Source organism: Pseudophryne corroboree, chromosome 1, assembly GCF_028390025.1.
Source record: "Pseudophryne corroboree isolate aPseCor3 chromosome 1, aPseCor3.hap2, whole genome shotgun sequence".
NCBI classification, from domain to species: Eukaryota; Metazoa; Chordata; class Amphibia; order Anura; family Myobatrachidae; genus Pseudophryne; species Pseudophryne corroboree.
Window position 1 is genome coordinate 332982448 of NC_086444.1, and position 27993 is coordinate 333010440.

The 27993-nt window shown below is 43.4% G+C and overlaps 1 protein-coding gene and 2 pseudogenes across 27 annotated transcripts in view; 1 reads left to right on the forward strand and 2 right to left on the reverse strand.

Annotated features, from left to right (window-relative positions):
• The window catches only part of RIMBP2 (RIMS binding protein 2), a 1046283-nt gene that overhangs the window by 118768 nt on the left and 899522 nt on the right, over window positions 1-27993 (reverse strand). The window lies entirely within an intron of this gene.
• Window positions 2257-2376, reverse strand: LOC134940166 (5S ribosomal RNA; annotated as a pseudogene).
• Window positions 7161-7280, forward strand: LOC134940178 (5S ribosomal RNA; annotated as a pseudogene).

Sequence of the window (27993 nt, forward strand, 5' to 3'; positions counted from 1 at the left end):
AAATTCTCATATTTCCTATACAGGAGCAAATAGCTTCATCAGTAAGGTGTCTGCTTCCAGTGTAATAGGTTGTGGCTTCTAATCCTGGGTGTGATACTTGTAAAATGTGTATATTCAGTATAATAAAGAGGGTGTGATTTGTAAGGTGCAGGGACTAGTGAGGAAGTCGGCCACTGAAAAAACAGCGACAGCTATCAATTAAATGAATTCAATGGTGTCACAGAATGGGAGGAGAGGAGCCCCCCTTCAGTGCAGGAGCCCGGCGGCAGATGACTCCGTTGCCTCCCAGAGTTCTGCTTCTGGCTCCACCTTCAACTCTTCTCTCTACCCCACCACCCATTTACCACCAAGTTAAGCTAAAAACGTACCCTGTAAGAGGGAAGAGTCTTATTACCCTCCATGCACATCCTCAGACAGGGTAGAGGCTATGGGTGGATCCTCCAGATACTTCCCCAATAGATTATATATATATATATATATATATATATATGAGAGAGAGAGAGAGAGAGAAAGAGAGAGAGAGAGAGAGAGAGAGAGAGAGAGAGATGTTGCAGAATAAGAATGCTTTAAAAATAGTAGTGTTAATAGTTTATTTTTATCAATTAACAAAATGCAAAGTGAATGAACAGAAGAGAAATCAAATCAACATTTGGTGTGACCACCCTTTGCATTCCACACAGCACCAAGTGTACCTAGAAGAATTGCTGCTGTTTTGAAGGCAAAGGGTGGTCACACCAAATATTGATTTGATTTACATTTCTCTTCTGTTCTTTCACTTTACATTTTGTTAACTGATAAAAATAAATTATAACACTTCTATTTGTGAAAGCATTCTTACTTTGCAGCATTTTTCCACACCTGCCTAAAACTTTTGCACATTACTGTGTATATATACATAGATAATATATGGCTTATAGATAGATAGATAGATAGATAGATAGATAGATAGATAGATAGATAGATAGATAGATAGATAGATAGATAGATATATGAGTGTGTGTGTGCGTGTGTGTGTATATGTACGTATGTATGTATGTATGTATATATATATATATATATGTAGTTGGGGGGAGGGGGTTAGCGACCAATGGTGTCTAAAAAAAATTACACTTTAGGTAAATAAATTAAGATACAATTTATTAGTACATAAAAATTCTCCATAAAATTTAAAATGACAAAACCTTTTCTATAAAATGGGATAAAAACTATACATGCAAATATAATACCAGTTAAAAGTGAATAAATAGTAAAAAGATTCCTTAACTTGGTATGTAGTCACTGCCAGATAACCCAACGCGTTTCGTCCTTAAGACTTCATCAAGGGGTGTAGGCAAACTGGGACCAGGCTTCTATTTATACCAGTATTAGTCTGATGTCAATTATGACATCATTTCCTGTTGCTATCACATGATACTTTTTAATAGACTAAGAACTAATAGTTTACATGAGGGAGTTATAAATTTACATACTGTATGAGTCCTATACATAGATCAGTTAACTTATTAGCAGATTTGGAGTTTAGAAAGTCATATAAAATCATCAGAAGTTGCGCCGATGCGCTTTCCGCCCCACTTCCGGTTTTTCGGCGGCGCGTCACTTCCGCCCCACTTCCGGACGCCGGACTGCGCATGCGCCCGCGGCTCTCAGTTCTTCTATTAGTAGGGAGCTGAGTGTAGAGGTTCTTTGTTTTCTTAGCGGCGGCCATCTTTGTGGAGGCTTTTTGTTGATTAGCTCTATGCGGCGGCCATCTTATTGGAGACCAGTAGTACTGACATTTATGGCATAAAGGTGAAAAATAGAAAAAAGGGGAATTAATAACGGAGGCATTACAGCATTTCCTCCTAAATAAACGAGCAACATGTGACCTAAGTGGAGGATTATCCATATGTATATATTGTCTAAATAAATAATATGATATAAAGAAACAGTTGTTTATATAAATGAATATAAAAGCAGTTATTTAAACATTAGCTTGCATAATGCATGTGCAAGTTTGGGCAGTGCTAAATATTTTAAGTGCTTAGTGCAGGTATGAGCACTGACATGATAAATACAGTATGCTAAATATTAGCATAACAATTTATGCAAATTAAGGTGCTGATTAGGGCAGTGAATTACAGTGCTTGATGCAGATAAATAGGGGCAGTGAGGGACGGGGTAGTGTTAGTGTGATACGTATCGTGCTTAGTGAAAAATTAGTATAGCAGTTTTACGGTGTCGCAACTGACATGCTCATGTAGGCTTTTTCAATTAGTTTGGTTACAGTACCTGATCTTCCCAGGTGGTCTCCCTGTTCTGGTACTGATCAGGCCCGACACTGCTTCGCTTCCAAGATCGGACGAGATTGGGCATGTCCAGTGTGGTTTGACTGTAGAAATCACTTACCATACATGTGTCAGCGTTATTTATGATACTGCTATACATATTATGGGAGGGATGGTGAGTGGGATGAGGTGGGGGGGGGGGGGGGGCGGGAGGGTTAGGTATTGGGGGGGATAAAGAGTATATAGTGGTTATTGCATAAATTGTATTTTGTATATCCGACCGTGTAGTCCTGGTGCCAGGAATGAGATTACAGGAACGGCGCAATTTCGTAGTAATCGTTGAATCCCTTTGGATGAAGTGTCTGCAATTGGAAGATCCAATACATTTCTCTTCGTGATAGTCTGTTGGCCAAATCGCCACCTCTTTCACCCAGTTTCACCAGTTCGATAGCTTTAAAAGTCAATGCCTCTGGGTTTGAGTTATGTGTTGAGTTGAAGTGTCTGGATACTGCATGTGTTTCTATTTTATTCTTTATATTGCGGACGTGTTCTTGGATTCTCATTTTGAGGGGTCTCTTTGTCTTTCCCACATATTGCTTACCGCACCCACATTCTAACAGGTAGATTACTGATTGGGTATTGCAATTTATGAAGTCTTTGATTTTGTGAGTCTCCCTTTTTTCCGTGTCTGTAAAGGTCTTCCTCACTGGGTGTAGGTACCTGCAGATATTGCATCGACCGCACTTATAGGAACCAGTGCATTTTGGCATACTTGAAACCTCTTTAGTATCCTTTCGTAACATGCTTGGAGCTAGTGTATCTTTAAGATTTTTTGATTTTCTGAAGATGATCTCGGGGCGAGGAGGTAGAATTTCTTTGAGTATTGGATCCATCAGTAGGACTCCCCAATGGTTCTTGAGTGAGTCTCTGATGGTTTTTTCGTGACGGTTATATGTAGTGATAAAGGAGATAGAGTCCTTTTTTGTTTCTTTGGTCCTATATTCAAGTAGTGTTGATCTTTCTACGGCTTTTGCTTTTGTGGCTGCTTCCTCCAGTATATTCGTAGGGTATTCCTTATCTTTGAATCTATGTTTGTATTTCTCAATTTGGGCTTCGTATTCTTCCTGGTTGGTACAGTTTCTCTTTATTCTGTTAAATTGGGAGAAGGGGATATTATTTTTCCATTTCTTTAGATGGTTACTTCTGTAGTGCAGGTAGCTATTCGTATCCACTTCTTTAATGAAGTTTTTTGTCTCGATTTTATTATCCTTACCCATTAAAACCAGATCAAGAAATTCGATAGACTCTGGGTTGATCTTGGATGTAAAGACGAGGTTCATATAATTTTTACTCAGATATTCAAGGAATTCATAAAATTTTTCTTCTGTTCCGTCCCAGAAGCAGACGCCCTTTTAAATATTTAGGGAGTGTCAGAGTGTTATTGTCGTGATCTATACTCATTTTTAACGTTGGTGAACACAAGTGGCGCAATAATTTTTTCTATTTTTAAATCCTTGGGCAACTATTTTTTATTGCTGCCTGGTGCATCACAACGTTCTTAAAAGAATGTGGAGAAATTCAGATAGAGCAACCAAAAGACAAAACTGGTGCCAAAAAATATTTAATGAGAAACAACATCCCAATGAGCCCTCACCACCATGTGATTTAGATGAATTATTTTGGGGCATAGAAAGACTCCTCACTAAAGAAGTAAAAACGTGGTGGGATATCAAGGGTCTGGAGCATTACATATCAGTTAATAGAATTCCTAGGGGACTTAGACTCCTCAAACAACCCACATTCGGTAACCTTGACGCGACCTTTCTAGAAAAATGGGATAAAACATTACATAACTGTTCCATTGAACTCATGAAACTCCTGATAGAGGAAAAGAAGAACTCCCTTTCGGAACTAGAAAAGAGTATCCAACACAAAGAAACTGAATTGGAACCATATAAGGAAAAAGAGGACTTTAAAATCAACGAAAAAGTTCTTCATAGAAAAATGGAACACATCGAAGGAGAAGTCACTAAAAATAAAGAAAAGAAATTCTTAAGGGACAAAACAGACTACGAACAAGGAAAAGTAAAGAATTGGAGTAGGTTCGGAACCATGAATCAACAACTAAACAGAACCGATAGACAGTACTGGAAAACAGTTCCAATAAAAAGACGGCCATCACGGAACCAAGAAGGAATCTCACCCTCTCCAACTGTAAAGTTGCAGAATAGATTCACAACATTACAACGTTTCAACTCTAACAGTGACCAAGCTTTTTTAGCCCAGAGAACAGGAACAAGACCAAAAGAAACACCAGGAAATTCCTTGAAAGAAGACGTCCGCCTGGCATCACCACTGAAAAGAAGATATACAGAAGAAGAGGAACACGGGGCAGTAGGAGGAAGAGAGAACAAGAAAAGAGCGATATAATGACGGATATGAAGGGAAAAGGAATTTTTAACCTTTCAAAACATACATTATCAAAACCAGAGATATCATTACTCAACAAAGGTCTCACATTCGCACCCACAGGTGGTCTCAATAAATTTGAGACCTTCATTGACTTAAATAAATTCATCAGAAAACTAACCTTGAAGAGACATTTTATAAAAAAAGAAAATGCCATTATCAGCAACTACGAAACCCAATCGAAATCAGGATTAAAACCCAATTCTAAATTTTATCCATTAGAATCAAAAGGAAGTAATATCGACATTTTTTATGAGATGGTAAAAAAGGACTTATGCGACACCGATTTGGAGAAAATAAAGGAAAAGAACATCACGAATCGAGAAAAAGAGGCACTAAAAAATCTACAGAAAAACCATGAAATTGTTTTAAAACAAGCTGACAAAGGGGGGGGTCTGGTCATAATGGACCGTGATAAGTATATCACAGAAGCAGAGAGACTACTGGGAGACAACACATCCTATATAAAATTGTCCAATGACCCTAAAGATGTTTTTATTGAAGAACTGAGAACACTGCTAGTGCATGGTCTACGTACGGACATTCTTACAAAGGGAGAATTCCAATTCTTGTTTAAATCAGATCCCATTACCCCCATTTTCTATTTTCTGCCAAAAATCCACAAAAATCTGGAAAACCCGCCCGGAAGACCTATAGTGGCGGGTATCGATTCTCTTACATCGAACTTGTCAGAATACGTAGATGTCTTTTTAAAACCCTACGTGAAAGATTTACCATCTTTTTTAAAGGACACCACTTCCGTATTGAACTCCCTGAAAGATGTTGTATGGAAAGATACCTTTAAGTGGGTAACAATAGATGTGCAATCGCTATATACCTGTATAGATCATCTAAAAGGTGTAAACGCATGCAGAGAATTTCTGGAGAACGATACAACATTAACAACCATTCATAAAGATTTTATCTGTGATGTCATGCTTTTTATCCTTCAACACAATTATTTTAAATTTTTAGATGATTTTTATTTACAACGATGTGGGACCGCGATGGGTACGATTTTTGCACCGAGCTTCGCAAATCTTTTTATGGGCAGTTGGGAGAAGAATTTTATATATGGCAAACATGATTTTAAGGAACATTTAACTTTTTACCGTCGCTATATAGATGACATTTTAATCATCTGGGACGGAACAGAAGAAAAATTTTATGAATTCCTTGAATATCTGAGTAAAAATGATATGAACCTCGTCTTTACATCCAAGATCAACCCAGAGTCTATCGAATTTCTTGATCTGGTTTTAATGGGTAAGGATAATAAAATCGAGACAAAAAACTTCATTAAAGAAGTGGATACGAATAGCTACCTGCACTACAGAAGTAACCATCTAAAGAAATGGAAAAATAATATCCCCTTCTCCCAATTTAACAGAATAAAGAGAAACTGTACCAACCAGGAAGAATACGAAGCCCAAATTGAGAAATACAAACATAGATTCAAAGATAAGGAATACCCTACGAATATACTGGAGGAAGCAGCCACAAAAGCAAAAGCCGTAGAAAGATCAACACTACTTGAATATAGGACCAAAGAAACAAAAAAGGACTCTATCTCCTTTATCACTACATATAACCGTCACGAAAAAACCATCAGAGACTCACTCAAGAACCATTGGGGAGTCCTACTGATGGATCCAATACTCAAAGAAATTCTACCTCCTCGCCCCGAGATCATCTTCAGAAAATCAAAAAATCGTAAAGATACACTAGCTCCAAGCATGTTACGAAAGGATACTAAAGAGGTTTCAAGTATGCCAAAATGCACTGGTTCCTATAAGTGCGGTCGATGCAATATCTGCAGGTACCTACACCCAGTGAGGAAGACCTTTACAGACACGGAAAAAAGGGAGACTCACAAAATCAAAGACTTCATAAATTGCAATACCCAATCAGTAATCTACCTGTTAGAATGTGGGTGCGGTAAGCAATATGTGGGAAAGACAAAGAGACCCCTCAAAATGAGAATCCAAGAACAAGTCCGCAATATAAAGAATAAAATAGAAACACATGCAGTATCCAGACACTTCAACTCAACACATAACTCAAACCCAGAGGCATTGACTTTTAAAGCTATCGAACTGGTGAAACTGGGTGAAAGAGGTGGCGATTTGGCCAACAGACTATCACGAAGAGAAATGTATTGGATCTTCCAATTGCAGACACTTCATCCAAAGGGATTCAACGATTACTACGAAATTGCGCCGTTCCTGTAATCTCATTCCTGGCACCAGGACTACACGGTCGGATATACAAAATACAATTTATGCAATAACCACTATATACTCTTTATCCCCCCCCCCCCCCCATACCTAACCCCCCCCCCCCCCCCCACCTCATCCCACTCACCATCCCTCCCATAATATGTATAGCAGTATCATAAATAACGCTGACACATGTATGGTAAGTGATTTCTACAGTCAAACCACACTGGACATGCCCAATCTCGTCCGATCTTGGAAGCGAAGCAGTGTCGGGCCTGATCAGTACCAGAACAGGGAGACCACCTGGGAAGATCAGGTACTGTAACCAAACTAATTGAAAAAGCCTACATGAGCATGTCAGTTGCGACACCGTAAAACTGCTATACTAATTTTTCACTAAGCACGATACGTATCACACTAACACTACCCCGTCCCTCACTGCCCCTATTTATCTGCATCAAGCACTGTAATTCACTGCCCTAATCAGCACCTTAATTTGCATAAATTGTTATGCTAATATTTAGCATACTGTATTTATCATGTCAGTGCTCATACCTGCACTAAGCACTTAAAATATTTAGCACTGCCCAAACTTGCACATGCATTATGCAAGCTAATGTTTAAATAACTGCTTTTATATTCATTTATATAAACAACTGTTTCTTTATATCATATTATTTATTTAGACAATATATACATATGGATAATCCTCCACTTAGGTCACATGTTGCTCGTTTATTTAGGAGGAAATGCTGTAATGCCTCCGTTATTAATTCCCCTTTTTTCTATTTTTCACCTTTATGCCATAAATGTCAGTACTACTGGTCTCCAATAAGATGGCCGCCGCATAGAGCTAATCAACAAAAAGCCTCCACAAAGATGGCCGCCGCTAAGAAAACAAAGAACCTCTACACTCAGCTCCCTACTAATAGAAGAACTGAGAGCCGCGGGCGCATGCGCAGTCCGGCGTCCGGAAGTGGGGCGGAAGTGACGCGCCGCCGAAAAACCGGAAGTGGGGCGGAAAGCGCATCGGCGCAACTTCTGATGATTTTATATGACTTTCTAAACTCCAAATCTGCTAATAAGTTAACTGATCTATGTATAGGACTCATACAGTATGTAAATTTATAACTCCCTCATGTAAACTATTAGTTCTTAGTCTATTAAAAAGTATCATGTGATAGCAACAGGAAATGATGTCATAATTGACATCAGACTAATACTGGTATAAATAGAAGCCTGGTCCCAGTTTGCCTACACCCCTTGATGAAGTCTTAAGGACGAAACGCGTTGGGTTATCTGGCAGTGACTACATACCAAGTTAAGGAATCTTTTTACTATTTATTCACTTTTAACTGGTATTATATTTGCATGTATAGTTTTTATCCCATTTTATAGAAAAGGTTTTGTCATTTTAAATTTTATGGAGAATTTTTATGTACTAATAAATTGTATCTTAATTTATTTACCTAAAGTGTAATTTTTTTAGACACCATTGGTCGCTAACCCCCTCCCCCCAACTACCTTTAATTATACAGGGAATCGCCATCCCTGTTAGGGGTTAAGCAGACGCCCTTTTAAATATTTAGGGAGTGTCAGAGTGTTATTGTCGTGATCTATACTCATTTTTAACGTTGGTGAACACAAGTGGCGCAATAATTTTTTCTATATATATATATATATATATATATATATATACACATATAAATACACACGCACAAATATAAAATATATACACACACAACAGCGGTGCCTACCTGTCGTTGCCGAGTATTAATTGTATTCAAAGATACTTTTTTTCATTCCTATTGTTTAGTTCACTCGCCTGTGTTACTATCCTCTGCAGTAAATATATGTTATTATTTTCTGATTGTTTACCAATTCCTTCAGTCTATAAACACCTCATTGTAAACCACATTATGTGTCTCACTTACACACATTTCGTCTTTATAGGGTGTGTGGTAGAAGTTATGCAGCAACAACGTACGAATGCATAGGCGGATTAAGGGGGGGCACCAAGGCACATGCAATAGGGACGAGGCGCATAAAAATGACGGATATAACAGCAGATCTTTCCCCCATTGCAACCTGATCTTGCACCCAGATTAGTTGATTTTTGTAGGCAGTCCTATGGCGCTACCGTAAGTGTGGCATATAGCCGCACTTATGAGTGCAAGAACATTGAATATAATCGAATTAACCCTTATGTATTATTATTTTTCTACAAACAATTTACTTGTGCTAGAATAGACAGATTTGGATTTGAATGTCTAACTAAGAGCCTAATTCAGCATGGATCGCTAATCTGAGAAATTGCAGTTGTCTGCGAGTATAAAGGTGCCGCCCCGGCAGGAAGAAAAAACGCACCGCTCAAGTTTACGTATGCATCACAGATTGCTATCCATTTGCAGATGCATACGCAATTTCCAAAATATCAAAGATTTCTTGCCATCTGAGCACATGTGAGTAGGTCTGAGGCTGCCATTAATCTGTGACTGAGACGGCCTGAAAGTGGTCTGCGCTGACGTCAGACACCTTCCCCCAAAAAAACGCCTGGGTATGTCAGTGAAACAGCGGCTACATGGCAATTATGTTCTGTATGCAATTTTTGTCGTTATTACCCCTCGTGCTTGCGCAACGTGAACACTACGCATGCACAGCCACTCGATTTGTGATTTCTCAGAATAGAGATCCATGCTGTATTTTTACCATAAAGTGATTTGTGCTGATATTAGTATCACCAGTAACAATGGCTGTGTAATGGAAAGCCATAATATCAAAATCCTTACACTTAAAAAATGAAACACTGCACTGCTTAACTCCAGTGGTCAAAAGGGTCCACTGTAGCTGGTGTTCCTTGACAAAGAGGAGATGTGATATGTTTGGATGTGAGGTGATCACGTAACATATCCTATCATGTGACACTCTCAGTCATCTTCCTTCCCTGCCAACGGTGTTAAATGATGTGAGGAAAAGGTTGACACATTTCAACTCTTTCCTTATTATCTGCTCCCAGCTGGCTGCACCATGGGAGGATTGTGTTTTGTGGAAACGCATAGCTATGATATGAATCATAACCATAGAGTGTACAGTATTGTACCTATTCCATTCCCCTCCTACTTGCTCTTTGATCTTTTTGAGGTTATAACTCAATATCATGTCGCTCCATTCTGCACAAAAATTGAGCATTAGGAGACTTAAATTAGGAGCAAAGCAAAAAAGTAGACTTTCTCAGGGGACGTAGATGTATTATGCCTGGAGAAGTGATAAAGCAGTGATAAGTGCATACGCGCACGGAGGGGGGGGGGGGTTCCGAGTACCTGGAAACCCCCCCTGCACTCCGATCTATCGGTGCAGATGACAGACGGAGGAGCTTCAGTCCGGGCTGCAAGACAGGTTGTGTTTATAGAGCGCAGCCTCTTTATACTTACGTGGAGGCTGGGTTGACTAAACGTAGGGGAAGCTGCAGAGTAATTTTCTCACCTGGCCATCTCCTCTCAGGCAGTTCCCATGGGTCTTTGAGACAGAGCTGGCCGGGTAAAGAAGTAGGAAGTGACTCTGCAGCAGTTTCGTGGCTTGCATGCTGTAGGGGAGCTGGCTGGTCCGGTGATGCTGATCAGGTGAGTGCTCACTGTATTCCTGCCCAATGTCTGTCTGTTTCTCTCACTATCTCCCTGTGTCTGACTCGCTTCATGTGTCCAGTGAGTCCCTTCAAATGTCAGTCTCTCTCCCTCCCCATGTCACTCTCTCCATGTCATCTCCCTTTCTCTGCATGTCTGTCTCTCCCTGTTTGTTTGTTTGTTTGTTTGTCTTTCTCCCTGTGTCTCCCTCCTTCCATCTCTCTCCCTGGGTCTCTCTCACCCTGTCTATCTCTCTCTGTATCTCTTTCCCTGTGCCTCATTCTCACCGTGTGTGTGTGTGTGTGTGTGTGTGTGTGTGTGTGTGTGTGTGTGTGTCTCTCTATCTCTCTCTCTCTGTATGTGTCCCTCTCTGAATCCCTACTCATGTCAGTCTCTCTCTCCCTCTCTTTATTTCCATCTCTCTCTGCATGTCTGTCTGTCACTGTGTCTATCCATGTGTCTCTCCCTCCACAAGTCTTTTTCTCCCTATGTGTCTGTCTCTCTCTCCCTCTGTCTGCTGTCTCTCTCCCTAACTCTTTCTCTCACCTTGTCTCCTCCTCCCTCTCCATGTCTGTGTGTCTTACTCTCTCTTCCTGTATCTGTCACTCCCCATGTATGTCTCTCTCTCTCTCTGTGTCTGTCTTTCCCTCCACATTTGACTCTATCCATATCTGTCTTTCTTTCTCTCTCTCCACATCTTTGTCCCTCCCTACCCATGTCACACTCTCTCTCCATAACTGTCTCTCTCTCTCTGTATGTCTGCCACTCTCTCTATCCTTTCCCATGTTCTCCCTCTCTCCTTCCCCATGTTCACCTCTCTCCCCATTTCTGTCTCTATGTCTGTCCCTCCCTCTCCATGGCTTTGTGTGTACAGAATATCACAATATCTCTTACACACATACACAATTTCTCTTCCTCTTTCTCTCATATTTGGAAAACCCCCCCCCCCCCCCCCTTTTTCTCTCATATTTGGAACCCCCCCCTTTCTCTCTCATATTTGGAACCCCCCCCCCCCTTTTTCTTTCATATCTGGAACCCCCCCAAAAAACATCCTGTGTTTGCCCCTGAAGTGGAAGGTGATAACACGCCACACAATCATTACGGGTTTGGCATATACGTTATGTGACTGCGCTCATTCGTACAGGAAAAGCTTGGAGTGCAGCTGTACCTGGAGGTATCCAACCTCCTAAGGTATGATTGCTTTGTGGTGGTAAGCGCAACTACAGTTGGGGTATAGGTGGGAGCGGGTGGGAAATGTGGACTGACAGTGAGATGTCAGAGGAAAAACAGGATTGCGTACCTTGTTTATAAAGGAAATATTTTATTGGTATATGCTGATAATCAGTATAAGTTTGTGGTCAATTGGTTCATCAGGTAAGTCAACGGACTACCCTTTTGATGTATACCCTCCGTGTTGGTATACCAGTAATTCTATAGTACAGGTTTGGCAGATAGTAGCTGATTGGCTGGTGCGTTATCGCCTTTCACTTATCACTGCTTTATCACTTCTCCAGGCGTAATACATCTGCCCATATAGTGTATGACACTGCACTGTACATCCTTTTTACACTCTTATGTCCCCTGAGGAAGTGATACACACTTATATAGGACGAAACACGTTGGATGAATAGTGGAGCCTCACTCTCCGGGTTCAGATAAGCTATTTACTATACATATATTGTACTAAATGAAGAAAAAAAAAAAACACCTGATCAGAGCACACCGGAAAACAAAACTGCCACTTATTTAAAAGAACAGTTCAATTATTTCAGTACTCTGTATGACAGTAATCTAATAAAATATTTCTCATATGTCCTAGAGGATGCTGGGCTAACTAGTGGCATTATCGGTTACGGAGATCCCGGGACAGTCATCATCCCATAACCCTTTTTATGATCACATTCCTCTGGCATCCTGAAACATCTGGTGAGCCCCGATACTTAAGAAATTGCTCAGGCTGTTAACATATAGCTTATGTGGAGACCGTTCTTTGGAAATATTGTGCATGGTTTTTATGGAACTGTTTATTTTATATACATTAGATGAGCTTTTGAATACAGATTGTCTGAAGCATATTTTATTGGATACAATATTAAGAAATGTATATAATTCCCTGAGAGCATTTGGGATAATATACCTGAACAAAAACTAAAGCGCTACTGAACTTTAAATAGGATTTTAATACCTACCGGTAAATCCTTTTCTCCTAGTCCATAGGGGATGCTGGGGTCCACTTCAGTACCATGGGTATATAGACGGTTCTGCAGGAGCCATGGGCACTTTAAGACTTTTCAAGGGTGTGAACTGGCTCCTCCCTCTATGCCCCTCCTCCAGACCTCAGTTTTAGAAATGTGCCCAGGCAGACTGGATGCACTCCAGAGGAGCTCTACTGAGTTTCTCTGAAAAGACTTATGTTAGGTTTTTTATTTTCAGGGAGAACTTCTGGCAACAGTCTCCCTGCTTCGTGGGACTGAGGGGGCAGAAGTAGGAACCAACTACCTAAAGAGTTTCATGGCTCTGCTTCTGGCTGACAGGACACCATTAGCTCCTGAAGGGAACTGAACGCTAGCCGTGCCTAGATGCTCACTCCCACAGCACGCCGTCACCCCCCTCACAGAGCCAGAAGTCAGAAGACAGGTGAGTGTGAGAAGACAGATCTTCAATCAAGAAAGTGACGGCTAAAGGTACCGCACGGCTGGCGGGAGCGCAGCACGCCATGTTGCCCACACATACACAGGCACTGCAGAGTGCAGGGCGCGGGGGGAGGGGGGGGCAGCCTGAAACCTATGGAAACTGGCATAAATAAGGGGCATAAGTTGCTGAGGCACAGTCCTACCCCCGCCAGTATAAATATGACCTCATAAAAGCTGAGGAGAAACACGCCATTGAAGAGTGGAGCTTCCTCCTCAGTCAGCCAGCACACTGCCAGCGCCATTTTCTTTCTAACAGACTGCAGAGAAGAACGCTGGTCCTCCTCCACTGCTGAACAAGTATCAGGGTGCAAAACAGGGGGGCCACAGTGAATTTGGTGCTATATAATTGTGTGATTAACATTCTAAAAGCGCTGCATGTCAGTGGGCATTTTGTGTTCACAGACATTGTGTTACTGGCGCTGGGTTGTGAACTGGCAAATCCTGTGTCCCTCTGACAGATTTTACTGTGGGTCTGTCCCCTATAAGTCCCGGAGTGTGTGATTGTGCACATGTGTGACATGTCTGTGGCAGGGAACTCTTCCTCTGTGGGAGACATGTAATATGAAACCAAGAGCCTGACTGGGTGAAAGGTTACATGATAGTGTGAATCATATCAGTAAGAGGTTGGACAGAATCTCATACAGAAAACTGAAAATAATCTGTTGAAGATGTGATTTTTAATAGTTCTGCCTTTCATCCACAGGGACCCCTCTGGATCACATACAAATTTGCACAAGTAGTACAGACTGATACCGACACGGACTCTGATTCCTGTGTCGACACCAGTGAATCCAGGGGAATAGGTCCTAAGTTAGCAAAAAAAGCATTCAAAACATGTTTTAGCTATAAAGGAGGTGTTAGAAGTTGCGAAGCCCCCTCTTTTACCACAAGGAGAGGGTTTACTTTAGTAAATAAGTAATGCAATTTTCCCTCCACCTCAGGAGTTGAACAGTCTCTTGGAGGGAGTCTGATTTAACCTGAATTGAAATTTCAGATTCCCAAAAGGAATTCAGGCAGCTTACCTTTTTCCAAAAGGTGGGAGTCACCCCGCATTTTAGACAGGACCCTGTCATAAAAGAGAAAAGGTGTTTCTCCCTGTGCCTGGAATGGCTTCACTTAAGGAGCAGACAGGCGCAAGTGAGTGAGGTGATCTATTGATGTGGCCAATGAGACACTACTCAAGCCTACCATTGTCTGTGCGTGGGTGAGTAGTGCTATTGAGTAGTGGTCAGAAAACTTGTCATTAGACATTGACACAATAGATGGAGACGAGATACTCCTAACGTTAGGTGATATCAAAGACGCTGCTGCGTACGTACTAGAAACCATGAAATATATTGGTCTCTTGGGATCAAAAACCGTTACCATGGCAGTATTGGCTCGGAGGGTGTTGTGGATTCGCCAGTGGAATGCTGATGCAGATTCCAAAAGAAATATGGAGGCTCTCCCGTATAAAGGTGAGGCCTTGTTTGGTGATGGGCTGGATGAATTAGTCTCGGCGGCTACCGCAGGTAAGTCGACATTCTTGCCTTATGCTCCTACACCGGTGAAAAAGACACATCACTCTCACATACAGTCCTTTCGGCCCAACAAATACAAAAACGCCAAAGGTCTCCCCTTTTTTGCAGGTAGGGGAAGGGGAAAAGGAAAGAAATCCGCAGCGTCTCCCGGATCGCAGGAGCAGAAGTCCACCCCTGCTTCTGCCAAATCTGCAGCATAACGCTGGGGCTCCCTTGCGGGAGTCCGCTCGGGTGGGAGCACGTCTGAAACTTTTCAGCCAAATCTGGATTCAATCTGGCCTGGACCAATGGGTCCTACAAATAGTGTCCCATGGGTACAAACTAGAGTTTCAAGACGTCCCCCCATGTCGATTTTTCAAATCGACCTTGCCAGCTTCTCTTCCGGGAAGAGAGGCAGTAACAACGGCAATTCAAAAATTATGTCAGGATCAGGTCATTGTCCTGGTATCATTGGCACAGTAAGGAGAAGGTTTTTTATTCAAGCCTCTTCATAGTTCCGAAGACGGACGGCTCGGTCAGACCGATTTTAAACCTGAAAAATCTGAATCTCTACCTGAAAAGGTACAAGTTCAAGATGGAATCCCTGAGGGTAGTGATTTCCAGTCTGGAAGAGGGGGACTTCATGGTGTCAGTAGACAGAAAAGATGCTTACTTGCATGTTCCCATTTATCCTCCTCACCAAGCTTATCTAAGATTTGCAGTACAGGATTGCCATTACCAGTTTCAGACGTTGCCGTTCGAACTCTCCACGGCACCGAGGGTATTCATCAAGGTGATGGCGGAGATGATGGTCCTCCTTCGTTAAAAAGGAGTCAATATAATTCCTGAAAAAAGCGAGATCCAGGGAACAGTTGGTGCAGAACATCGCACTCTCCCTCTCAATACTCCAACAACACGGTTGGATCATGAATTTTCCAAAGTCGCAGTTGGAACCAACGACAAGATTGTACTTTTTAGGGGTGATTCTGGACACAGAAGTACGGATAGTATTTCTTCCAGTGGAAAAGGCTCTGGAAATCCAGAAAATGGTCAAACAAATATTGAAACCAACAAGCGTGTCGATCCATCAATGCATTCGGTTGTTGGGGAAAATGGTAGCGGCCTACGAGGCCATATAGTTTGGCCGATTTCATGCCAGAGTATTCCAGTGGGACTGTTGGACTAGTGGTCCGGATCCCACCTACACATACACCGGAAAATAATCCTGTCCCCCAAAGCCAGGATTGGTCAAGTCAGGAAGCCTGCCTTCACATAAACGTTCTGGAATTGAGAACCATTTACAACGGCCTTCTACAAGCGGTACATCTTCTTCAAGATCATCCCATGCAGATCCAGTCGGACAATGTAACCGCATAAACAAGCAAGGCGGAACGAAAAGCAGAGCGGCAATGGCAGAGGTGACAAGGATTCTCCTCTGGGCAGAAAGACATGTAAGAGCTCTGTCAGCAATTTTCATTCCGGGAGTGGACAACTGGGAATAGACTTCCTCAGCAGACACGATCTCCATCCAGGAGAGTGGGGCCTCCACCAAGAAGTCTTCGCAGAGGTGACAAGTCTTTGGGGAGATCCTCAAGTAGACATGATGGCATCTCGTCTCAACAAGAAGCTTCAGAGATATTGTTCCAGGTCGAGAGACCCTCAAGCAATAGCAGTGGATGCACTGGTGACCCAGTGGGTGTTTCGGTCGGTATATGTTTTCCCTCCACTTCCACTGATTCCAAAAGTTCTTAAAATAATAAGAACAACAAAAGTTCGAGCAATCTTCAAAGCCCCAGACTGGCCAAGGAGGGCTTGGTATCCAGATCTTCAGGAGTTGCTCATAGAAGATCCTCGGCCTCTTCCTCCTCGAGAGGACCTACTACAGCAGGGGCCGTGTGTGTATCAAGACTTACCGCGGCTATGTTTGACGGCATGGCTGTTGAGTGCCGAATCCTAGCCCGATAGGGTATTCCCAAGGAAGTCATCCCCACTCTTATTCAGGCCAGGAAAGGAGTAACGTCTAAACATTACCACCGTATTTGGAGAAAATATGTGTCTTGGTGTGAATCCAAGAAGGCTCCTATGGAAGAGTTTGAGTTGGGACGTTTTCTCCATTTTCTGCAGGCTGGTGTGGATGCGGGCCTTAGATTGGGGTCAATCAAGGTCCAGATTTCGGCCTTATCAGTTTTCTTTCAAAAACAATTGGCCTCCTTTCCAGAAGTTCAGACGTTCGTTAAAGGGGTTCTGCACATCCAGCCTCCATTTGTGCCTCCAGTGGCACCATGGGACCTTAATGTGGTGTTGCAGATCCTTCAATCAGATTGGTTTGAACCTCTGCAGGAGATAGAATTGAAGTTTCTCACTTGAAAGTGGTGATGCTTTTGGCCTTGGCATCCACAAGGCGGGTGTCTGAGTTGGGGGCCTTGTCTCACAAGAGCCCTTACCTGATCTTCCATGAAGATAGGGCAAAGTTAAGAACTCGTCAACAATTTCTTCCAAAGGTGGTTTCGTCCTTTCACATAAACCAACCTATTGTGGTGCCAGTAGCTACTGACACTTTCACTGAGTCACAGTCTCTAGATGTGGTTAGAGCTTTGAAGATTTATGTCGCAAGAACAGCTCGGTTATGGAAAACAGAGGCTCTGTTTGTTCTGTATGCTCCCAGCAAGATTGGGTGTCCTGCTTGTAAGCAGACTATTGCGCGCTGGATCAGAGGGACAATTCAGCACGCTCATTCTACGGCAGGCTTGCCGGTACCGAAGTCGGTGAAGGCCCATTCTACTAGGAAAGGGGGCTCATTCTGGGTGGCTGCCTGGGGCGTCTCGGCTTTACAACTTTGCAGAGCAGCTACTTGGTCAGGGTCAAACACATTTGCTAAATTTGATAAGTTTGACACTTTGGCCGATGAGGACCTCAAGTTTGGTCAATCGGTGCTGCAGGGTCATCCGCACTCTCTCGCCCATACTGGAGCTTTGGTATAACCCCATGGTACTGAAGTGGACCCCAGCATCCTCTAGGACGTATGAGAAAAATAAGATTTTACTTCCCGGTAAATCTATTTCTCGTAGTCCGTAGTGGATGCTGGGGACTCCGTAGGGACCATGGGGAATAGACGGGCTCCGCAGGAGACATGGGCACTTTAAGAAAGATTTTTTTCTGGTGTGCTCTGGCTCCTCCCTCTATGTCCCTCCTCCAGACCTCAGTTAGAGAAACTGTGCCCGGAAGAGCTGACAGTACAAGGAAAGGATTTTGATAATCCAGGGCAAGATACATACCAGCCACACCAATCACACCGTATAACTTGTGATAACCTTACCCAGTTAACAGTATGAACAACAACAGAGCATCAGTTCAACCCTGATGCAACTATAACATAACCCTTATTTAAGCAATAACTATATACAAGCATTGCAGAAGAAGTCCGCACTTGGGACGGGCGCATAGCATCCACTACGGACTACGAGAAATAAATTTACCGGTAAGTAAAATCTTATTTTCTCTAACGTCCTAGTGGATGCTGGGGACTCCGTAAGGACCATGGGGATTATACCAAAGCTCCCAAACGGGCGGGAGAGTGCGGATGACTCTGCAGCACCGATTGAGCAAACACAAGGTCCTCCTCAGCCAGGGTATCAAACTTGTAGAACTTTGCAAAAGTGTTTGAACCTGACCAAGTAGCCGCTCGGCAAAGCTGTAATGCCGAGACCCCTCGGGCAGCCGCCCAAGAAGAGCCCACCTTCCTTGTGGAATGGGCCTTAACCGATTTAGGCAGCGGCAATCCAGCCGCAGAATGAGCCTGCTGAATCGTGTTACAGATCCAGCGAGCAATAGTTTGCTTTGAAGCAGGCGCCCCAAGCTTGTTGGAAGCATACAGGATAAACAAAGATTCTGTTTTCCTGACCCTAGCCGTTCTGGCTACATAAACCTTCAAAGCCCTGACCACATCAAGTAACTCGGAATCCTCCAAGTCAGTAGTAGCCACAGGCACCACAATAGGTTGGTTTATATGAAAGGATGAAACCACTTTCATCAGAAATTGTGGGCGGGTCCGCAATTCTGCTCTATCCACATGGAAAACCAGATAGGGGCTTTTATGTGACAAAGCCGCCAATTCTGACACACGCCTAGCCGAAGCCAAGGCTAGTAGCATGACCACCTTCCACGTGAGATATTTCAGTTCCACCGTTTTGAGTGGTTCAAACCAGTGTGATTTCAGGAAACTCAACACCACGTTAAGATCCCAAGGTGCCACTGGAGGCACAAAAGGGGGCTGAATATGCAGCACTCCCTTTACAAACGTCTGAACTTCCGGTAGAGAAGCCAGTTCTTTTTGAAAGAAAATAGATAGGGCCGAAATCTGGACCTTAATGGAACCCAATTTTAGGCCCAAAGTCACTCCCGACTGTAGGAAGTGAAGGAATTCCTCTGTAGGGGCATTCCTGGCCTCACACCAAGCAACATATTTTCGCCATATACGGTGATAATGTTGAGCCGTCACGTCCTTCCTAGCCTTTATCAGCGTAGGAATAACCTCATCCGGAATGCTTTTTTCTGCTAGGATCCGGCGTTCAACCGCCATGCCGTAAAACGCAGCCGCGGTAAGTCTTGGAACAGACAGGGCACCTGTTGCAACAAGTCCTGTCTTAGAGGCAGAGGCCACGGGTTCTCTGTGAGCATATCTTGCAGATCTGGATACCAAGTCCTTCTTGGCCAATCCGGAACAATGAGTGTTATTCTCACTCCTCTTTTTCTTATGATTCTCAGCACCTTGGGTATGAGAGGAAGAGGAGGAAATACATAGTGCGACTGGAACACCCACGGTGTCACCAGTGCGTCCACAGCTATCGCCTGAGGGTCTCTTGACCTGGCGCAATACCTCTGTAGCTTTTTGTTGAGGCGGGATGCCATCATGTCCACCTGTGGCAGTTCCCACCGACTTGCAATTTGCGTGAAGACTTCTTGATGAAGTCCCCACTCTCCCGGGTGGAGGTCGTGCCTGCTGAGGAAGTCTGCTTCCCAGTTGTCCACTCCCGGAATGAACACTGCTGACAGTGCGCTTACGTGATTCTCCGCCCAGCGAAGAATTCTGGTGGCTTCCACCATCGCCACCCTGCTCCTTGTGCCGCCTTGTCGGTTTACATGAGCCACAGCGGTGATGTTGTCTGACTGAATCAGAACCGGTTGGTCGCGAAGCAGGGTCTCCGCTTGACGTAGGGCGTTGTATATGGTCCTTAGTTCCAGGATGTTGATGTGAAGGCAAGTCTCCTGACTTGACCACAGACCTTGGAAATTTCTTCCCTGTGTGACTGCCCCCCACCCTCGGAGGCTTGCATCCGTGGTCACCAGGACCCAGTCCTGAATGCCGAATCTGCGGCCCTCGAGAAGGTGAGCACTCTGCAGCCACCACAGGACAGACACCATGGCTCTGGGGGATAGGGTGATTAACCGATGCATCTGAAGATGTGATCCGGACCATTTGTCCAGTAAATCCCATTGAAAGGTCCTCGCATGGAACCTGCCGAAGGGAATGGCCTCGTATGATGCCACCATCTTTCCCAGGACTCGAGTGCAGTGATGCACCGACACCTGTTTTGGTTTTAATAGGTTTCTGACCAGTGTCATGAGTTCCTGAGCCTTCTCCATCGGGAGATAAACCCTTTTCTGGTCTGTGTCCAGAATCTTGCCCAGGAAAGGCAGACGAGTCGTAGGAATCAACTGCGAATTTGGAATATTTAGAATCCAGCCGTGTTGTTGTAACATTTCCAGAGAGCGTGCTACGCTGATCAGCAACTGCTCTCTTGACCTCGCTTTTATGAGATCGTCCAAGTATGGGATAATTGTGACCCCTTGCTTCCGCAGGAGTACCATCATTTCCGCCATTACCTTGGTAAATATTCTCGGTGCTGTGGAGAGACCAAACGGCAACGTCTGAAATTGGTAATGACAATCCTGTACCACAAATCTGAGGTACGCCTGATGAGGTGGATAAATGGGGACATGAAGGTACGCATCCTTTATGTCCAGAGACACCATAAAATCCCCCCCTTCCAGGCTTGCGATGACCGCTCTGAGCGATTCCATCTTGAACTTGAACCGTTTCAGATATATGTTCAGGGATTTTAAATTCAATATGGGTCTGACCGAACCGTCCGGTTTCGGTACTACAAACATGGTCGAATAATAACCCCTTCCTTGTTGAAGGAGGGGAACCTTGACCACCACCTGTTGAAGATAAAATTTGTGAATTGCAGTTAACACTATTTCCCTCTCGAGGGGGGAAGCTGGCAGGGCCGATTTGAGGTATCGGTGAGGGGGCATCTCTTCGAATTCCAGCTTGTATCCCTGAGACACAATATCTATTGCCCAGGGATCCAACTGGGAGTGAACCCACTTGTGGCTGAAATTTCGGAGACGCGCCCCCACCGGGCCTAGCTCCGCCTGTGGAGCCCCAGCGTCACGTGGTGGATTTAGTGGAAGCCGGGGAGGACTTCTGTTCCTGGGAACTAGCTGCGTTGTGCAGCTTCCTTCCTTTGCCCCTGCCAAGAAAGGACGCACCTCGGACTTTCTTTCCTTTCTGTGATCGAAAGGACTGCATTTGGTAATACGGTGCTTTCGTAGGTTGTGAGGAAACTTATGGCAAAAAATTTGACTTTCCAGCAGTAGCTGTGGAGACCAGGTCCGAGAGACCCTCCCCAAACAATTCCTCACCCTTGTAAGGTAAAACCTCCATGTGCCTTTTTGAGTCGGCATCACCTGTCCATTGCCGAGTCCACAGGACCCTTCAGGCAGAAATCGACATAGCATTTATTCTAGAACCCAGTAGACTAATGTCTCTTTGAGCATCTCTCATATATAGGACAGCGTCTTTTATATGCCCCAGGGTCATTAATATAGTATCCTTGTCTAAGGTATCAAGTTCCTCAGACAGGGTGTCCGTTCATGCTGCTACAGCACTACACACCCAGGCCGACGCGATCGCTGGCCTCAGTAAGGTACCTGAATGTGTATAAATGGACTTCAGGGTACCCTCTTGCTTTCTATCCGCAGCATCTTTGAGGGTGGCCGTATCCTGTGACGGCAGGGCTACCCTCTTGGATAAGCGTGTTAAAGCTTTGTCCACCCAAGGGGAGGATTCCCAGCGTAACCTGTCCGTTGGCGGGAAAGGATATGCCATAAGCATCCGTTTGGAAATCTGCAGTTTTTTATCTGGAGATTCCCAAGCCTTTTCACATAACTCATTTAGCTCGTGTGAAGGGGAAAGGTCACCACCTGCCTTTTTTCCCCATACATATGAACCCTCTTGTCTGGGACTGGGGTTTCCTCTGTGATGTGCAACACATCCTTAATTGCTATAATCATATAACAGATGGATTTAGCCAATTTAGGCTGTAACTTTGCATCATCGTAATCGACACTGGAGTCAGAATCCATGTCGGTATCTGTGTCAACAATTTGGGATAGTGGGCGCTTCTGAGACCCTGACGGCCTCTGTGACATAGGATTCAGGCACGGGCTGATACCCTGACTGTCCTAAGGCTTCAGCTTTATCCAACCTTTTATGCAAGGAATTAACATTATCATTTAAAACCTTCCACATATCCATCCAATCAGGTGTCGGCGCCGTCGGCGGAGACACCACATTAATTTGCTCCCGCTCTGTTTCCACATAGCCTTCCTCGTCAAACATGTCGACACAAGCGTACCGACACACCACACACAGGGAATGCTCTTTTTGAAGACAGTTCCTCCACAAGGCCCTTTGGAGAGACAGAGAGAGAGTATGCCAGCACACACCCCAGCGCTATATAACCCAGGAATAACACAGTAACATAATGTTAACCCAGTAGCCGCTGTTTATAGTGATTTTTGCGCCTAATTATGTGCCCCCCTCTCTTTTTACCCTCTTCTACAGTGTCTCTGCAGGGGAGAGCCTGGGGAGCTTCCTCTCAGCGGAGCTGTGGAGAAAAAATGGCGCTGGTGAGTGCTGAGGAAGAAGCCCCGCCCCCTCAGCGGCGGGTTTCTGTCCCGCTTCAATGTACAATTTTTGGCGGGGGCTCATACATATATACAGTGCCCAACTGTATATATGCTAAACTTTTGCCAAAGAGGTCCCAATTGCAGCCCAGGGCGCCCCCCCCCCCTTGCGCCCTGCACCCTTACAGTGACCGGAGTATGTGAGGTGTGTGTGGGAGCAATGGCGCACAGCTGCAGTGCTGTGCGCTACCTCAGTGAAGACCGGAGTCTTCTGCCGCCGATTTCGAAGTCTTCTTGCTTCTCATGCTCACCCGGCTTCTGTCTTCCGGCTCTGCGAGGGGGACGGCGGCGCGGTTCTGGGATCGGACGACGAGGGTGAGATCCTGTGTACGATCCCTCTGGAGCTAATGGTGTCCAGTAGCCTAAGAAGCAGGACCTATCTTCAGAGAGTAGGGACGCTTCTCTCCCCTCAGTCCCACGATGCAGGGAGTCTGTTGCCAGCAGAGCCCCCTGAAAATAAAAAACCTAACAAAATACTTTCTTACAGCAAGCTCAGGAGAGCTCACTGAACAGCAACCAGCTCGTCCGGGCACAGATTCAAACTGAGGTCTGGAGGACCTGAGGTCATGTCTCCTGTGGAGCCCGTCTATTCCCCATGGTCCATACGGAGTCCCCAGCATCCACTAGGACGTTAGAGAAATAGGATTTTAATACCTACCGGTAAATCCTTTTCTCCTAGTCCGTAGAGGATGCTGGGCACCCGACCCAGTGCATACTTTACCTGCAGTTTTGTTCCTTATAGTTACACAAGTTGTGTTTCATTTGTTTTCAGCATGTTGCTGTAAATGGTTCATGCCTGTTGGCGTGTGTCATGTTGAATGCCATCTTGTGCGGCATGGTTGAGGTGTAAGCTGGTATGAATCTCACCATTAGTATAAAAGTAAATCCTTTACTCAAAATGTCCGTTGCCCTGGGCACAGTCCCTATAACTGAGGTCTGGAGGAGGGGCATAGAGGGAGGAGCCAGTTCACACCCTTGAAAAGTCTTAAAGTGCCCATGGCTCCTGCGGAACCGTCTATACCCCATGGTACTGAAGTGGACCCCAGCATCCCCTACGGACTAGGAGAAAAGGATTTACCGGTAGGTATTAAAATCCTATTTAAAGTTCAGTAGCGCTTTAGTTTTTGTTCAGGTATATTATCCCAAACGCTCTCAGGGAATTATATACATTTCTTAATATTGTATCCAATAAAATATGCTTCAGACACTCTGTATTCAAAAGCTCATCCAATGTATATAAAATAAACAGTTCCATAAAAACCATGCACAATATTTCTATAGAACGGTCTCCACATAAGCTATATGTTAACAGCCTGAGCAATTTCTTAAGTATCGGGACTCACCAGATCTTTCAGGATGCCAGATGAATGTGATCATAAAAAGGGTTACGGGATGATGACAGTCCCGGGATCTCCGTAACCGATAATGCCGCTAGTTAGCCCTGGTCTGAGCCAGACGTCCCCTTAACTTCTCCCGGCTTGTTCACAATATTGCTCTCATGGAAGGAGGCAGCTTCTCCTTCTAGTTATTACAAAACTGATAGTGTCCACATGTTACCAACACGTTTCAACCGCACAATGGGTCTTTATCAAGATGCCTTGACTATATATGGCTTCTTTCTCTGTATGATAAAAAAAAAATACTTCTGAGACTATTGAGTAGAGAAGAGAAACCAGAAGATTTAAAGAAGCTAATAAATGCGTGAACTATATTCCACCTAGTATGCATATGATATGCACATTTCAGGATTATTTTCACTGAAGGCACTGTTCCTTATCACTATTTAGTTACATTATTAAGTTTGGAACATAAGTTTAGAGCCATAACTAGACATTTTGGTACCCTGTGCCCGAAAGAATTTTGGTGCCCCCCTGCCGCAATATGTTTAATAGGGACAACGTGCACCTAAAAAAAGGGGGCTGTTTTGCAGGGAAGGAATGTGGCCACACGATAGTATGCCCAATTCAAATTACGACACAGTAGTACAATCTTTTTTTCTATTACGATGCACAGTAGTACCCCTTATTCCCATTATGCCACACAGTAGAAACCTTTATACACATTATGCCACACAGCAGTACCCTTTATACACATTACGCCACACAGTACTACTCCTTATTCACATTACGCCACACAGTAGTACTCTTTATTCACATTACGCCACACAGTAGTACCCTTTATTCACATTTACGCCACACAATACTACTCCTTATTCACATTACGCCACACAGTAGTACTCTTTATTCACATTACGCCACACAGTACTACTCCTTATTCACATTACGCCACACAGTAGTACTCTTTATTCACATTACGCCACACAGTAGTACCCTTTATTCACATTTACGCCACATAGTAGTATCCTTTAAACACATTACACCACACTGTAAAGCCCCTTATTCACATTATGCCCCCTCTCTGCGGGATCACTGTTCCTCATGACCTGTGCTAAAAGCCACTCTCAAATGCCCATGATCTATGGCTTCGCTGCCAGCCGCTGTCACATGGTAGTGACTTTGGTGTGAAATTTCCCATCACCTCCTGTCTGGATGCCTAATGGCTCTAACCCAGCCCTAGCAGCTGAGCGCAGGTGTCAGATGAGCATGGGCAGAGCTCCTCTAATCAGAGTTCAGAACATTCTTCCTCTGATCTCTCATCATGTGACTGTCAACAGGGATCTCCCCCCAGTCACCTGCTTGTGGCTCACCCCACATTCCATGATTACGGCTTGGCCCACTGCTTGTGGCTGTGTTGGACAAAAAATCTCACCATATACAACTTGCCAGTGGCGGGTGACACCCCCTGGGTCCCACCAGGCCTTAGGCGGCCGCCTTAACTGCCTTATTCATGATCCCTGCTGTACACATTTAAAAAAATGCAAGATGCGTCTGTTTGACAACAGCTCAGAAGCTGTAGCCGATATGCACACACACACTTCTGAGCACACAAGCACACCTGCAGGCAGGGTCTGAGCAGAGTAGTGAGTGTGCTACTGTCTGCCCAGCGCACCTCCAGACCTGACAATGACAAGTGCCAGCAACCACTTTGCATTTCCCCAGCCTCATCACCTCATCCATGCACCTCTCCCCCGGCTACCTCCACTTCTCTTACTCAGCACTGCAGTGTTACCACATATGTAATCAAATCTGAAAAACATCATTTAATCGGTACTAGATTTGGATCACATATGTAATCAAATCTGAAAAACATCATTTAATCGGTACTAGATTTGGATCAAAATTCTAACAAATATAATAAGTGTGATATTCAACCATGATTAGGATTGTACATATATTTTGTAGTAAGGGAATAGATAAAATAGGCTAGTATATATCAGTTGAATGTTTAGACAATTTAGTCACTTCAAAGGCACACAGGTAATGGCATGCGCAAGGAAGTGCCTAAGACTACAATCAGGAATCTGCATATCCTGAGCAATGTATGTTATTCGGCCTTCTGCTTTGAGACAATGACTCCTAGGATCAATTGAATTAACGAAGTCTCAAATGTTGATGAACACTAGCAGTATTTACACTCCAAAATAACCAAAGGAAAACCTTGATAGACAAACAAATATCAGACGCTATGACTCCAGAATTCACCCCCTGCTCGTCACTGTTGAACAAATTATCTGATATGTTTTACAACACCTTTGAATATGTAAATTGGGATTGTTAAAGTTGGGATATAAGACAGGGTTTGGAGCAGTCTTTAGTTAGTGCAGAGGGAAAGAGACAAGGAAAGGATCCTAAAACATCAGAAGAAGGTAGCTATGCATTTAACCCTCAATAATTCTTGCAAGTGTACAGTATGTGTGTTAATTGTTTAAGTTTGTAATATTGTTTGTGTTTGTTTAATATGTACTGCAGTTAATAATAATTATAGGATTTATTATCATTGTGTTTTTCATATCTTGTATTTTGTATACCTAGAATAAAGTGTTATTGAAATAGAGCTATTATTCCATGGTTCAAACTCATTTTTTGGAATCTCTAAATCATACAAATCTGCATATATTATATAAGGCTCTGCAAAGTTGGACAATATATTTATACCCCTAAGGTATGGAGCATTGATATATCAAATGAGCCAGAAGGATACATCCCTGCATAAAGTATATTTACCATGTGCACAGATGTATTGCTTGGACAGTAATTGTTTTCAGTAGCTATATTCATACCCACATAGTCAATGAGCCAGGATTATATATCTCTGTAAAGTATAATTACACTTTACCTTGACATATCTCTTGGACAAGTAGATATATAATTCCTAAACCCTAATGAGCCAATCACATGCATATGTATAGGAATGTTCATATAATGTACATTGCTGTGTGATTGGACTAGTGCTAATCTCTGCCCCTTTAGCTATGAGCCAACCTAATTTGTAAGCCTATTATAATATATTTGCAGATGTAAGATACATAAAGCATAAATCAATATATGATATAATAATAAATATATATTATATAAGATTCCACACTTCAATAATTGGCACCCCAGATGGGACCATGGAATAATTTGGTATCTATTTTAAACTAAATACAATATTTATTAGGAAGCAGCACCAATGGCTATAAGCCTGCTGGCAAAGTACAAGATCACAGTGGAATAGGTTACAAATGAGAATAAAGAATTTAAAGGCCTAGAATAGAAAATGTGCACAGTGGAAATGAGTATTTCCAAATAAATGTACCAGGTATTAGAGTTTAACCTTAAGACACCGGTCAATCTTAAGGAGAGGATACCGTGGGTACTAAAAACAAAGAATATAAAAATTTAGCATTGTGAATGATTGCAATGTTAAAAATGCAAAAGTTTTCTGTAGCATTAAGAAAAATGCGCAAAACTGCGGCTTTAGAAGCCAAACAGAAATGTAAAGAAGAATCAGGTTCACGTCTTCGTAAGGCGTGCCTGACCATTAATGCAAAAATGCATTCATTATTTAAGTCCCTTAAACAGAAAAATAAACAGAAAAAGTTTGGGGCAGAAGCAAAAAGCCTGGCAGATTGTAAGCAAACTGTCATGACCTCTCAGGAGGAGATAAAAGAAAGTACAAGGGAGAACATTGTAGATGTAGGTGAGACTCAGGACAGCATTGTCCATGTGCAGCACACAGAGTCTGCTATGGTCACACAGACCACCAGCAGAACAGCCTCTGTGGTAAAGGAAGAAAGTAGCAATGTGCCGGAT